General features: G+C 49.7%; 1 protein-coding gene and 1 long non-coding RNA gene across 3 annotated transcripts in view; one reads left to right on the forward strand and one right to left on the reverse strand.

The window, feature by feature from the left end:
• Positions 1 to 1,485: 1,485 nt before the first annotated feature.
• On the reverse strand, positions 1,486 to 12,091 carry LOC143272395 (uncharacterized). The gene is made up of 3 exons (XR_013049912.1): positions 11,332 to 12,091; positions 10,468 to 10,566; positions 1,486 to 1,630 (listed from the first exon to the last, which is right to left on the reverse strand). It is a non-coding gene; the product is annotated as an uncharacterized LOC143272395 (long non-coding RNA).
• Positions 12,092 to 12,270: 179 nt separating this feature from the next.
• The window catches only part of Capg (capping actin protein, gelsolin like), a 35,173-nt gene continuing 32,751 nt past the window's right edge, over positions 12,271 to 14,692 (forward strand). Inside the window, exon 1 of one of the 2 annotated variants that reach the window (XM_076566948.1) lies at positions 12,271 to 12,385. The gene's annotated coding sequence lies outside the window, so the exon portion shown is untranslated. The remainder of the gene's footprint in view (positions 12,386 to 14,692) is intronic. The other variant, XM_076566945.1, reaches the window with a different exon arrangement.

A 14,692-nucleotide genomic window follows, 5' to 3' on the forward strand; every position in this document is an offset into this window, starting at 1 on the left:
GTGTGGTGGTGGTGGTGGTGGTGCACACCTGTAATCCTAGCAGGAGAATTGGAATTCAAGGCCACCTTCTGCTGCAGAGCACATTCAAGCCAGCTTGAGCTGCTTAAGACCCTCTCCATAAACAAACAAAAACCAGATTTTTTTTTTTTTCTTTTTAAAGCCTTGAAAAGCCACTAGGGTAACTCAATAGGGAGCCCAGGTGGTACCGTGGGAAAGTGGGGGGAATGAAGAAGACAGAGGCTCAGCCCCTCCCCTGGCTCAATGTTCTTCTGTTTGGACCAAGAGTCAAAGGGCAACTTTCTCACCCAAGGGAGCCTCTTGCTTATACAAGAGGAGAGCAAGGTCTGGAACCACTAACTATGGGGTCAAAGTCCACAGGTCAGACTCAATGGAACATTCTAGATACCACCCCACCCCATGCTGAAGTGATAGAATTTCCCAGTGGTACCACTCTCCCACCCACCTCTCAGCCACCCCTTCCCGCTCAACCCTTTGCATAGGCAAATTGCAAGGCCCGGGGAGCAGGAAAGGGCCCCAGGGAGGACAGAGTCTGTGTTGTCTCCAGGGGACCCCAGCTGCACAGAGGTGAAGGGGGAGGCGGCAAGAGACCTGCTTCAGCCGGCCTGTCGGAGGGTGGATCTGAATGTCCCCTTTCTCTGACTGGGATCACTTTGTGCAGCCCCTCTGGATGAATTCCTAGACTGGGGCAGGGGAGGGGGCGGATTGCAAGGGCCCACATTCTGAAGGCTGACTCCCTTACTGGGTGGCAGCACCTGAGTGTCCATTTCATGGTGTTTTTAGAGCACCAAGTGATTCCTCAGATTTCTGATGTCTCAGCTTCTGACCCCACAATGTGAACAGTCCAGAATTTAGGCCAGGGTAGTCAGCTAACCCTTAGGGAACCAAAGCCGGTTCCTCCACTTGCCCCGTCACTGGAGAACTTATTAAAAATTCTTAGGTCCCCCGATCCTCTCCGAGACTACAAGAATTAGATGCCCGCAGCAAGAGCTGGGGGGCTACACCATCTGTAGTATAGACATCTCATCCCAAGTCAGGTCTGAAGAGTGTTGCTCAGTAGAAGAAGATCTGAGTATGGCTTCTCCTAGGTCATTTCGGTATCACCTGGAGCCCTTAGCTCCGGCTAGCACAGGGCTCCCCTGCAGAGGTGGAGTGGCCCAGCCCAGCCCCTTGGGGCTGCTTGAGTGATGGAGAGAACAGAGAGATGATTAGCTTCTCTGAACTTTGGTTTCCTTTTGGATGGATGGGAACATTAACAGAAGAATTCACAAGGTGCAGTGGGGGCTCATGACTGCAATCCCAGGCTGAAGCAGGATGATCACGGAGAATTCCAGACCTGCCTGCCCTAGATGGCGAGTTCACCACAGCCTGTACTACATACAGTGTGAGAGGTTATATCTCAAAACAAACAACAGCCCAAAAGACATCCTTCATTGACAAGGCTTCCTGGGGTTCAGTTAGCTAATGGCGTGGGTTAGCTCACCCGAACTCAGGACACCAGAGTTGAAGTTGTAGTTGCCCCAAAATGGAGGAGGTGGCTAGGTTGGGTTGAGGTCCCTGGTGTCAACAGAGGGCAGGCAGCATGTGATGGTCTGGGGTGGCTTCTGTGGACCTGAAGGAAGACAGGGGAGCAGGCTGTGGCCCGAGGTCTCGGGAGTGCAGTGTGTGGAACAAGAGTCTCTGAGGTTCGGGTGTCTGGGCTCCTGGAAGACGGGAGGAACAGAAGCCAGTCTACTGGTCACGCCGTCATCTTTAGGGGTGTGGTTACCTTGCTAGTAATTTTCCCTCCCATTTACAGAAGTCAGATACCTTCCAAGCTTGCTACACAGACAGGTGCTGGCATTGTGCCGGCAGGATGTCTCGCGACAGGCCTTAAGCCAGATGCGGGTCCTAAGAGAAATGTCCCCAGGCAGTGGAGTGGCCCTAATAGAAATGTCCCCAGGCAGTGGAAGGGTCCTAAGAGAAATGTCCCCAGGCAGTGGAGTGGCCCTAGGAGAAATGTCCCCCAAGCAGTGGAGTGGCCTAAGAGAGCCAGTGACAGGTGGACTCTCTTCAGAAGCTTCTAGGTCTGAGAGAGTGGTCAGATGGGCAGTACTGGCAAGAAGTGTCTGCACCCAGCATGCCTCTGCCCGGTCAGCTTGGCCAGGACCTTTGGCACATTGTTTCTGGAAGGTTCTCTGGTCTTCCTGGAGATGCTGTGAGCTATAGAATATTTTTGCCCTCCAATATTCTGAATACAGTGTCCTGAACTTGCTGCTTCAAAACATGAGACCAGCCTGGGCTACCTGAGACCTTGTCTCAAAAACCAAACCAAACCAAACCAGCCTCAGGCAGTAATGCACACCTGTAACCCTAGAATTTCAGAAGAGGAATCAGAAGATCAGGAATAAAGGTCATCATCCTAGGCTACTTAGTCAGTTCAAGGCCAGCCTAGGCTACATGAGAACCTATCCCAACACAGGGTTGTTGAGACGGTCCATCAGATAAACTCATCTTCGATAACCTGTTCCATACCTGGGACCCACATGAAGAAAGGAGAGAAATAACTTCCACAAGTTATCCTCTGACCTCCATGTGCTCTCTGGCAGGAACACACACACACACACACACACACACACACACACACAGTCAGGCTGGAGAGACAGTCCATCAGGTAAAGTGGACACTGCTCTTCCAGAGGACCCGAGTTTGGTTTCAGCACCCTCACCAGATGGCCCACAACCACTTTAAAAAAAAAAAAAAAAAGGTTTTATTTGTGTATTTTATGTATATGGGTGTTTTTGTCTGCATGAACATTGGCCCACCAGAAAAGGATATTGGACCCCATGGGACTACAGTTATTACTTATTTATTTATTTTTGTTTGTATGAGACAAGGTTTCACGTATAGCTTTGGCTGTTCTGGAACTCACTCTGTAGACCAGGCTGGCTTCGAACTCACAGAGATCTACCTGCTTCCACCTCCCAGTTAAAGGATTAAAGGCGTGTTCTACCACTGCCTGGTGGGACTACAGTTATAGATGCTGTGAGCCACCACGTGGGTGCTGGGATTTGAACTCAGGTCCTCTGGAAGAGCAGCCAGTGCTCTTAACTGCTGAGCCATCCCTCCAGCCCCAGCAGGATCCAATGCCCTCTTCTGGATGGGGACACATCACACACACACACACACACACACACACACACACACACACACACACACACTGTAAAATAATAAAATAAACATTTTTTAAGTCAATCAGGCTGGGCATGGTAGCTCATGCCTTTAATCTCAGCACTTGAGAGACTAAGGCAGAGGCAGTCAGGTATGTGAGTTCCAGGCTAGCCTGAGCTACATAGCAAGTTCCAGGACAGCCAGGACTACATAGTGAGACCTTGCTTCAAACAACAAAAGTCAATCAGTGACTATTCCTCCCCTGGGGCCCTCCCACTGTTAGGTGTTCTTTCTTTTTCTTAATAAATCTATGCTCGCTCTGCTTTTGTTCTTGTTGTTATTATTTTCACACTGACCCGAGACTTTCTCAGCGGTCCTGATGAAGGGACAAAGGAAACTGTAGTTCTGTGTCCTTGTCCGGCAGTGGACTTGGTAAGGCCCGTCTAGAGGAGTAGCCAGTGCCTCGAAGGAGTCAAGGTTGCAGCTTCTGGGGACCCAACTCTTCCCCTTGGCTGTGGTTATCAATCCTAAGACAGCTGCGTCTGAGGTATCCTGGGCTCTCTTTGCCAACACTGTCTGACTTCGCTCTCTGCTGACCTTGGCCCGTTCTCGCCCTACAAATAGAAATAAAGTCGCTCGGCATAAGTCAACAGCTTATCCTGACCCCGCCAGGGCTTTTGTCTGGTGTTTCTCATCCCAGGCCCCCCATTTGACGCCCCAGTCCCCCTTATCCCTGCCGGTTCAGCTCAGCCGTATTTATGGTCATAGCATCTCACTGTGTAGCCCTGGATGGCCTGGAACTCACTATGTAGACCAGGCTGGTCTGGAACTCATGAGATCTGCCTGCCTCTGTCTCCTGAGTGTCAGGATTAAAGGTGAGTGCTACCGCACTTAACTGCTTTTTTTTTTTTTTTTTAAGTCAAAGTCAGTCAGTAAAGCCTAACGGTGTACCTCTACAATCCCAGAGGTAAATGGAGGCAGGAGGTTCAAGACTACCCTCTGCTACATAGCAAGTTCAAGGTCAGCATGGGCTACATGAGACAGTGTCTCAAAACAAAACAGAAGTCAATCAATAAAGACAGAAAAATAAAATGTAGGCGATGAGGAAGAGGTGATGTGGATTTCCAGCATAAAGAAACCAACACTCAGGCTGGAGAGATGGCTCAGCGGTTAAGAGCACTGGTTACTCTTCCAGAGGTCTTGAGTTCAACTCCCAGCAACCACATGAGGGCTCACAACCATCTATAATGAGGTCTGGTGCCCTCTTCTGTTCTGCGGGCATACATGCAAGCAGAACACTGTGTACATAATAAATAAATAAATCTTTAAGAAAGGAAGGAAGGAAGGAAGGAAGGAAGGAAGGAAGGAAGGAAGGAAGGAAGGAAGGAAGGAAGGAAGGAAGGAAGGAAGAAAGGAAGGAAGAAAGGAAGGAAGAAAGGAAGAAAGAAAGAAACCAATGCCCTAGGAGAAGGCAGGGCCCTGGGAGTGGGGAGCCAGGCCCGAGGCCAGATCACGGGGTGAGGAGCCAGCACCAAAACTGTCAATCAAGCCGGAGCCCAAGTGTCCCAGAGGAGGCACGGTGTCCCACTGAACTCTGTCTTCCCCTGGGTTCAGGCTGATGCCAGGGACAGTCCCAGAGGGATGTGGTCTGCATCAAGGAGAGGAAAGGGCCAGCATGGGTGGGTCAAGCGGCCGGTTTATCACAAGCTGCCGGAGGCCTTTCCCTCCCACACCCTTGTCCTCCCAGGCCTGTGACTTAGCTGACTTTAATGAGGTATTTGATGGTCCACAGACAGAGAGACAACTCCCCAGGGAGTCTGTGTTTCCTGCTTCTCCCTGGCACATGATCATTTATCACTGTGGCCTCAGAGGCTGGTGGCAAACCTTGCCTCCACCTCCCCCGACAGTGGACAGGAGGCTTAGGGCACAACGAGTTTGCTCAGTTCTTTCCAGGCCAGTTCTCTGCGTCGGTCAGATTCCCCAGAGTCGAGGTTTGGGTCCCTGGTTATAGTGCACAGTGTCACCGCCCTGCTGGCCTCTGCCTGGCAAGGTGCTGGCAAGTTAGAAAAGACTGAGAACGTCAGTAAGGCTTGGAAGAATACAACAACAACAATAAAAACCCAAAGGAACATAGGTGTGTGTGTGTGTGTGCCTGCAGATGTGCTTTGCATGTGTGTGCTGCAGTACAAGCCTACATGCATATGGAGAGCTGAAGCTGACATCTGGTGTCTTCCTCCATTACTCTTGACTTTGCTTACTGAAGTTTTAAAAAGATTTATTTGGGGGCTCGAGAGATGGAGCAGAAAGTTAAGAAAATGTGCTGCTCTTTCAGAGGACCCAGGTTCTGTTCCCAACACCCACCCGGTGGCTCACAACCATCTGTGATTACAGTTCCAGGGGCCCAACACCTTCTTCCAACCTCCGGCCCTGCTCACATGTGAAGCACTTACATACATGTGGGCAAAACATGAAAAAAAGAAAATACATCTTTAAAAAGACATGTATGTGCGGCCGTGTCCATGTGTGCATGTGAACATGTTCTAGCTGCCTTTGGAGGCACCCAGGATAACCTGGAGCTGGAGTTCCAGGCAGCTGTGAGTCAACCCATGTGGGTGAAGCTGAACGCAGGTCCCTGCGGGAACAGAGCGGCCTCTTGTTAACTGCCAGCTCATCTCTCCAGATCCTTCACTGCCTTTTTGTTTGTTTTTGTTTTCTGAGACAGGGTTTCTCTGTGTAACAGCCTAGCTGTCCTGAAACTCACTCTATAGACCAAGCTGGCCTCGAACTCAGAGATCCACCTGCTTCTGCCTCCCGAGTGCTGGGATTGAAGGTGTGTGCCACCACTGCCTGGCTTGGAGAAGGTGTTCTTAAGATACGGGAAAACGCAGGGGGATTGAGATGTAGCTCAGCTTGTAGAGTGCTTGTCTACCACGCATGAAGCTCTGGGTTTGAGTCCCAGCATCATATAAAATCAGACCTATAAATTCAAGGTTTTCTTAGCTACATAATGAGTTTCAGGCCAGCCGGGGCTACATGAGACCCTGCCTCAAAAACAAACAAACCAACAAACCCGTAAGAAGACAGGGTGAGGCATGTAGTCCACAGCTGTAATTGGCACTTGGCAGTGGTAGAGGCAGGAGATTCGGGAATTCCAGGCCAACCTTGGCTACATAGAATGTTGAAGCCAGCCAGAGCTACATAAAAATGTCTCAACTCACCAAACAGGGGTGGCACACGCCTTTAATCCCAGCACTTGGGAAGCAGAGGCAGGCAGATCTCTGTGAGTTTGTGGCCAGCTGGGTCTACAAAGAGAGTTCCAGGCCAGCCAGCACTATCTTGGAGAAAGAAAAAAAAAAGTCTCAACTCTCCTGCCCCTTCCCCTAAAGGAGAGAAAAGGAGGAAGCCTCTTGTTTACACACATCACACTTTAAAAATGTTGGAGGGACTAGGGACATGGCTTAGTGCTTAAGAGCACACACTGTTCTTCCAGAGGACCTGAGATGGAGTCCAGGTACCCATGCCAGGCAGCTCATAACTGCCTGTTACTCCAGTTCCAGGGGTATCTAAGACCTCAGGCTTCGGCAGGTCGGTACTTGAGTGTACACACACACACACACACACACACACACACACACACACACACACACACTTTAAAATAATACAAATAGATCTTTTTTAAAAATCTTGGGCCAGTGAGTAAAGGTGCTTGCCTGGTGATCCAAGTCGGGTCCCCGGGACCCGTGGGGGAGAAGGAGAGAACTGACTTCAGCAAACAGTGCTCTGACCTCCACATGCGTGCTGTGACACTGTGACACACATACAGTTACACACATGCGACACACACAAACGTATATGAGCATGTTTTTAATCTTTTTTTTTTTTTTGGTTTTCCGAGACAGGGTTTCTCTTGTGTAGCTTTGCGCCTTTCCTGGATCTCACTTGGTAGCCCAGGCTGGCCTCGAACTCACAGAGATCCACCTGCCTCTGCCTCCCGAGTGCTGGGATTAAAGGCGTGCGCCACCACCGCCCGGCAACATGTTTTTAATCTTAAAAAAAAAAAAAAAAAAAAAAGGACCTGTCTCTTTTCAAATGAATGACACCCCCCACCCCCACCCCCACCCCCCGCCCAGAGCCCAGACCTCCCCCTCCACTTCAACACTTTTTCTGGGGCTAGTCATACTTAAAACATGATGCTTTTTGTTTGGTTTTCTTGGTTTGGGATGTGAGTGTGTGTGTGTGTGTGTGTGTGTGTGTGTGTGTGTGTGTGTGTTTGAGACAAAGTCTCATGTAGCCCAGGCTGGCCCCAATCTTTCTTTCGACTTTGCCTCCCAAAGTGCTGGAATTCCATGGGAGTACCACCACACTCGCCCACAGCTTCTGCTCAGACAGCAAATGGCCCAGGATTCTGGAAACCTGGGTGAGGCTGCGGGTGGTGGTCCAGGCCGCCTCACCTGGGCCTTCCCTCTGGCTAGCCTTCCCCTGGACAGCCTCTCTTTGTCCTCTCTTCCTGCAGGCCACAGCTTAGAAGAACTTTCCTCAGCGGCCCCCCAAGCCCTACCCTCAGCGCTTCCATGGCAATTAAGCTCACAGGCTTGTTCCAGAGCGAGACTGTACCGCCTCCAGGGTGCTGTAAGCTCTAAAAACGGCAGCCCTGGTTTCTGTAGAGTTCACAGCCAAACCCCGGCACCTGGCTCCCGGCTCCGCACATGGCAGGATCCTGACTGTCATCTCTTGTAGCGACACAGCTAACTCTTACTCACTCTGTGGAAAGCCCTGGTCTCTCTGTAAGGCCCATACCTTGCTCCTCTCCTGCCCATCACCAAGCACTAGGCCTCACGGGAAGGCACCGAGTCCTGCCTGCCATCCTGTATCTGTGGGCAACAGTTCCCTTGGCAAACACGGAGACTGTCTTTCTGGATAGCTTTAACCAACCTCTCTCACTCCGCCGGACTCTCCCACCCCCACCCCACCCCACCTCCACCCCACTCCCACCCCACCCCTGTTTATCTTCCAGAGGGGGCTAATATTCTCCCTACTGCACTTTTCAGGCACTGCACAGCGTCCCCACCACCCCAAACACACACACACATTCTCCGATTGTCCCACAGGTATTATATGACCCTGTTTAGGAATCTGCAGTTCAGAACCTGTCAGCCGAGCATCTTGTCCCGGACTTCTTGTTCCCTCTCTTCTAGGTCCTGCCATAGGGGAGAGGAATCCCAAAACTACACTGGCCGGACTTTCTTCCTTCCCCTTAGGAGACCCCACACACGGTGGGTCAAGGTGCTTCTCCAACCCACACCTTCCGCCACAAGTGTTGAGGGCCCTGAAATCACCTGCCTACCTTTTACTAAAGGAAAAACTGAGACCAGAGAACAGGGATGCTCGGCCTTAGGCCTAGGCCCACTGTCCCCTTGCTTGTGTCCCCGCGCGGCCATAGGCATTAGAGGATTGTTCCACGGGAGAGGGCGACTCCTGGTGGGGATGAAAAGAACGACAGCCTGTAGCTCAATTCACAGGACCCAGAGGCTGACGGAGGAAGTAGGTCATCCGAACCTACGGCCTTAATGATCAAGAATGTACATAGAGGAGCCGGGCGGTGGTGGCGCACGCCTTTAATCCCAGCACTCGGGAGGCAGAGGCAGGCGGATCTCTGTGAGTTCGAGGCCAGCCTGGGCTACCAAGTGAGTTCCAGGAAAGGCGCAAAGCTATACAGAGAAACCCTGTCTCGAAAAACCTAAAAAAAAAAAAAAAAAAAAAAAAGAGAATGTACATAGAGGAAAGTCCCTTAGCAGGGACTTTCCTCTCCTCAAACCTTGTCCTCAGTCATGCTCCCCATGATGACTTAATAACACTGCCCCGTGGTTTTAATTGAACCCTAAAGAATGGATCTTCAGGAAACAAACACAGTCATTATCAAATGGTTTTTGGCACCTGGCAAGCCACACAAGCTTTTACGATTCAGGAATCAGGTGCTGAGCCCTATCAGAATGCAGAAGCTTGCATTCTAATAAGACTTCTAGGTCACCACGACCTCAGGGTCCCAAGCGAGCGCCGGGCCGTGCTTCCACAGTAGCCTGCTAGGCGGCGCTCCAGCCCAAAGTCGTCCCTTCCGGGAGTCCAGATCTGATTCTTACTCTGAAATACAGCTCCCCAGGAATGCCTTCTTGCACCAAATGATAAATGTGTGCCTCCAAACCTAAAGAAAATATTTCTCTAGCCAAACATGGTGGTGCACAACCGTAATCCCAGCATTTGGGAGACGGAGCTGATTTCAATGGTCTAGTTTTAATTGGTTTGGGGGTTTTGTTTTGTTGGGTTTTTCGAAACAGGGTTTCTCTGTGTAACAGCTCTGACTGTCCTGGAACTTGCTTTGTAGACTAGACTGGCCTCGAACTCACAGAGATCCACCCGCCTCTGCCTCCCAAGTGCTGGGATTAAAGGCATGCGCCACCACTTGGGCTAGTTTTAATTTTTTTTTTTTTTATTTGAGTCTAACTTGTCACCCCCAAGCTGGAGCTGCAGGCCTCCCTTCACCTCTGCCCCCACCCCAGCTCCTGTTCCTTCTTCCTTCTCCTCCTTCCGACAGTCTCTTAGCCCAAGGAGGCCTTGAGTTCAAGATCCTCCTGCCTCAGCTTCCTGAGTGCTGAAATTGCAGGCATGTACCACCACACCTGGCTGAATTCATAACATAATGAAATTTGTTCTTTTCTCATGAATTTATAATTTCAAAATGAAGAAAATACATAAAATGGAGAGAAGATAGACTATGCTAGTCAAATAATGGATGCTTGGGTTCCTTTTATTTTTGGACAGGGTTTCATGTCAGGCTGGCCTTGAACTCACTATATTATCAAAGGTGACCTTGAATCTCCTGATTCTTCTGCCTCCAACTCCCCAAGTTCTAGGATGACAGCCATGTACCACCATGCCTGGTTTGTGGTTCTTTTTGTTTTTTGTTTTTGTTTTTTAAGTTTTTATGTTCCCTTATAGCTTTAACACTTTTTACAAGTGTTTGAGATGGCTGAGTGGACAAAGGTATTTGTCCCCAAGCCTGATGGCCTGAGTTTGATTCCCTGGACCCACATGGCTGAAGGAGGATTAATTCCTATAGTTGTCCTCTGACCTCTACATAGACAGGTCACACACACACACACACACACACACACACACACACACACACACACGGGAAATGACTTAGTGGGTACAGCACTTGCTGTACAAGTATGAAGGCCTGAGTTTGAATCCCCCAAAATTCATATAAAACTGGATGTGGTCAGACATGCCTTACATACATACCTTTAGTCCCAACACTTGGGAGGCAGAGGCAGACAGATCTCTGTGAGTTTGAGGCCAAATGGTCTATATAGTTCCAGACAGTCAGGGTGACAAGAGAGACTGGGGAAAAAAGAAGAAAAAAAAAAAGCTGGGTGTGGTAGCACAGGTGAGTAATTCTACTGTTTCTATGGCAAGGCAGGAGGCAGAGACAAGCAGAATTTGGAAGCATGATCTGGCTAGCCCGGCCTAGGCAAGGCTGAAGAGAGGTCAGCCTGAATTACACGAAGTTCAGGCTACCCCGGCCCGCAGAGTGAGAGCCTGTCTAAAGAAACAACAAAGAAAGTGAACTATATACACACTTCAATGATAAAAACCAAGTGATGAAAAAGTGTAAAAACCCTAAAGGAATGCTTTTAAGATGTTTTATTCTGCAGCATGCGTAGTCAGTGAGAGGCGGTGTGCAGGTGCCCACGGGGGCCAGAAGAGGGCGCAATCACCCAGGAGCCGGAGTTACAGGACACTGAGTGTCCAATATGGCTGCTCAGAAACAAACTCAGGTCCTCCAAGCCATCTCTCCAGCCCCGCTGAAGGAATTCTTTATGTCCTGAGCATTTTATTTTGATAATGCTTTTGATTTAATCTGGGGTACCTTTAGAAGGCTACTTCGTGTTTCTTCATAATCTTGCAAGAATTTAGAACTATGATTTCTGCTTGGTTCTCCCTCTCCCCTTCCACCCTCCGTGTGGCAGTGGGGATTGAATCTGGGGTTTCACACATGCGAGGTGAGCACTCTGCCCCTGAGCTACAACCCAGCTGTCAGTTCTCAAACCCAGGACAAATGGATTTCTCCCTCGTATCTACAGTAAACCTTCTCCTCCACCATACCTAGGAGTGGCATGTCCTTTCTTTTCAGTTCCTTTTTTTTCTTTTTCTTTTCAGTTCTCTTTTTCATCCACCATCCTCTTTGCATGTCTGACTTTGAGACAGGGTTTCACAATGTTCCAGGCAGGCCTTAAACTTGCAATCTTCTTGCCTCGGCCTCCTGAGAAACTGGGATTACAGGCCTGACCGACTGAAACATTTCTGTGACAGCCCAAAATAAAACAACTACAATAACCCCCCCCCACCCAACAAAAAATCAGTAATAAAAATAAATTCCAACAGTGGGAGAATGGGCTCTTCAAAGCTAGGCACTGGAGCAATGGCTGTCCCCAAACTTTTATATCATTTACCTCTAACCTCTAGTGGCAAAAGTCCATTTAACATGATGGTTTTTTGTTTTGCTTTGCCTTTTTTGGGCGGGGGGTAGGGATGGGGGGGGTAGAGGACAGGATAATAGTCTCATCATGTAGCCCAAGCTGGACCTGAACTCAGGACCCTTCTGCCTCAGCTTCCCAAATGTTGATTGTCTTAACAAAAAGACTCAGAACTCTAAGAAGTCTCTGAGCAATTTCCAGGCCTAGATGGACATGCGTGGAGACCACCGGGACCCAGCAATACGAATTTCACCTTGCTACTGGAGAATGTGGGCAATCTACTCTGAGTTCTTCCTGGAGTCGTTTCTAATTGCTTCACGACCAGCTGGAGTATTTCCAGGAAGTAGCTGCTCTCACCCTGGCAGCAGAAGGAGTGAGATCTTTCTCAACAGGGTCACGGCCACACCTTCAGAGCCTGTGTGACTTCTGGATCTACACTGACCATCAGGCATGTGCTGTACAGGAAGTGTAAAAACTGAAAACGGGGTCGGGGACAGATAGTCCAGGTGTTCCTGGCCACTGCGGTGTCTCTGCTCCCAATACAGGTGTAACCTGAGTCCCCACTGGGGAGCCAGAAATCAGCTGAGACTCCAGGAGAGAGCAGCCCCAGGCGGAGGTGGAGGAAGTGGGGGGCCTCAGCTCCGCTCATCCCGTCTAGCTCGGTTTGCACTTGAAAGGTCTGGGTAAGTCCCTTTTCCAGCATCTCAGAGGCTCTTTGGGGCAACCTGGGAAGTTGGGGCAAGAGCTGTGACACATGGGTTGTGGGCAGAGGCCTTTGAGAGAGGGGATGCTTACGAGTGTCTTGGTTATTGCCCCCAAAGTAGCCTCTCATCCTGATGCCCAGGGTCAGGACCTCAGATCTCTGGGATCTACGTTTAGGAGACAAGGAGGACCCAGGTCTTTCCTGGGTCTCTCCAGAGACTTGCAATCCATACACGGGCGCTCACAAGCTCCGAGCCGCTGCAGGGTCCGGGCTGACCCTCCTCCCTCCTGTACAGGGAGTTAGCCCGGGCAATGCAGTCAGAGCCAAGGAGGCGCACTGTGTGCCTATCGGCCCTCGGCAACAACCATCACAGCCTGCACCAACTGTCTGTAGTTCGGCCCTTCCCGAAAAGATCGCCACCACACCTGCCCGACTCCACTTCCGGAGGAAAACACCGACTCTAGGCCCCACCCAGCATCCCGCTACCTGCTGGGATTTGTAGTTGGTGGCGGCGTCGGGGCGGGCGCATGTGCGTGAGTGTGTAGTGTGTTTGTCTGACTTCACCCGAGGGGGGGCCCTCGACCTGGGTTTGGTTGAGGCAGCATAGGTCCGGCCCTGCAGCCCACTGCCTGCTGGGACTTGTAGTTTGCAGCCTTTCTCCCTGGGCAACGGTGGGGCCTTCCTGTTTGTGATCCTGGGCAAACTAAAGGACCAGACTGTAGGTGGGAGAAGCGGTAGGAGGGGCATTCTCTGGCAGGGTCCGTCCCTTCTCCAGTGAGGCTTATCCTGGAGATACACTGCCTAGCAAAAATGAATTAGGCCAAGGGTCCTGTGTCTTTTCTCTTCTGCGATAATGGTATCCCGAAATAATGAACAATCCTGCCCAGGACTGGTTGTATATACAAGTTCATTATCTTTTAGGATTCATTGATAAATATTAATTTCCATGAATTTGCTAACTACTTCACCAAGGGAGGCTTTAATCACCAAGAAATTGGCGAGACACACATTGCTCTTGAAGAACCAGTCTGCCTCCGTCTTAAGGAGGCTTAAAAGCCATCTTATAATAAAGACAAACTAGGTTCATTCCTGTTTATGATTAAACCTCTGTCTCTCAAGGATTGGGCTGTGGCCCACCTGTGAGCTTAACTAGAAATGGTTCTGTACTGCCTGTTCCAGGTAATGGCAATCATGGCTTTGTTTCAGAAAGTTAATAACCATCTTGCAACCCTACCTTTGTTTCTAGGGTTGTTATGGCTACCTTGTTATGATCGACTCCCTGTTGTTAGGACCACCTTGTAATCATGTCTTCGTTTCAGGAGGTCGTTATGACTAACTTATGTTCTGCTCCTATAACCCCACCTATTTTGCTGGCCAAATCCCCCATTTGGAAACTCCCTACCCCTGAGCTATAAAGACCTTGTCTTCCTCAGGTCCAATGCTCTTGAACCCTGCCTTAGGGGGAGGCAGCCTGTGTACATGAATAAAAAGGCTTTAATTAATTGCTTACTTTGATTAATTTGGCCATGGTGATTTGGGTTGGTGGTCTTTCTCCTCCCATCTTTGGGATTAACACTCGTGTGTGCAAACACATTTGTGTGTGTGTGTGTGTGTGTGTGTGTGTTGTATGCATTGTTGAAGGCCATATTAATGTCATCTTCTTCTTCTTTTTCTCCTCCTCCTCCTCCTCCTCCTCCTCCTTCTCCTCCTCCTTCTCCTTCTCCTTCTCCTGTTTATCTGCCTTTCCAGGTAGGATTTCTTATTGAAATGAGCTCATCAGTTCACTAGACTTTTGTCTTCTCCCCAAGCACTGGGATGTAGGCACTCACTGGCACCAGCTTTTTATTTGATTGCTGGGGATTGAGATCAGTTCATCATGTTCGTGCAGTAAGCTCTTTATGGAATAAACCATCTCCCTAGTCCCCACAGTTTGCTTTGAGGACCAAATAAGTGGATTTGTGTGGGGTTGAGGATATTTAATAAAGTGTAAAGCACAGGGTATGTGAGGTGTTCACACCCAAATCAGAGCGTGGTATGTCTATAGCTTGATACTGGTAAGGGTCCTAGGTTGCCAAGAGGTTGCCAGGTACAATGTTTGGCAGGGGGGTACTTATTATCTGCAGGTAAGGGTCTCTGGCTTCCAAGCACATTGTGAGAGAAGAGGGGTGTGCACATAGCCCAAACAATGAGGAGTCCTAATTCGCTAAATTATTCCCTATGCTTGTCTACCTCATTCGCAGCAATAGGATTACAAGGTGCCTTATCTGAACACTTTTAAAACATGGGT

The sequence above is a fragment of the Peromyscus maniculatus genome, chromosome 3, assembly GCF_049852395.1.
Source record: "Peromyscus maniculatus bairdii isolate BWxNUB_F1_BW_parent chromosome 3, HU_Pman_BW_mat_3.1, whole genome shotgun sequence".
Taxonomy (NCBI): domain Eukaryota; kingdom Metazoa; phylum Chordata; class Mammalia; order Rodentia; family Cricetidae; genus Peromyscus; species Peromyscus maniculatus.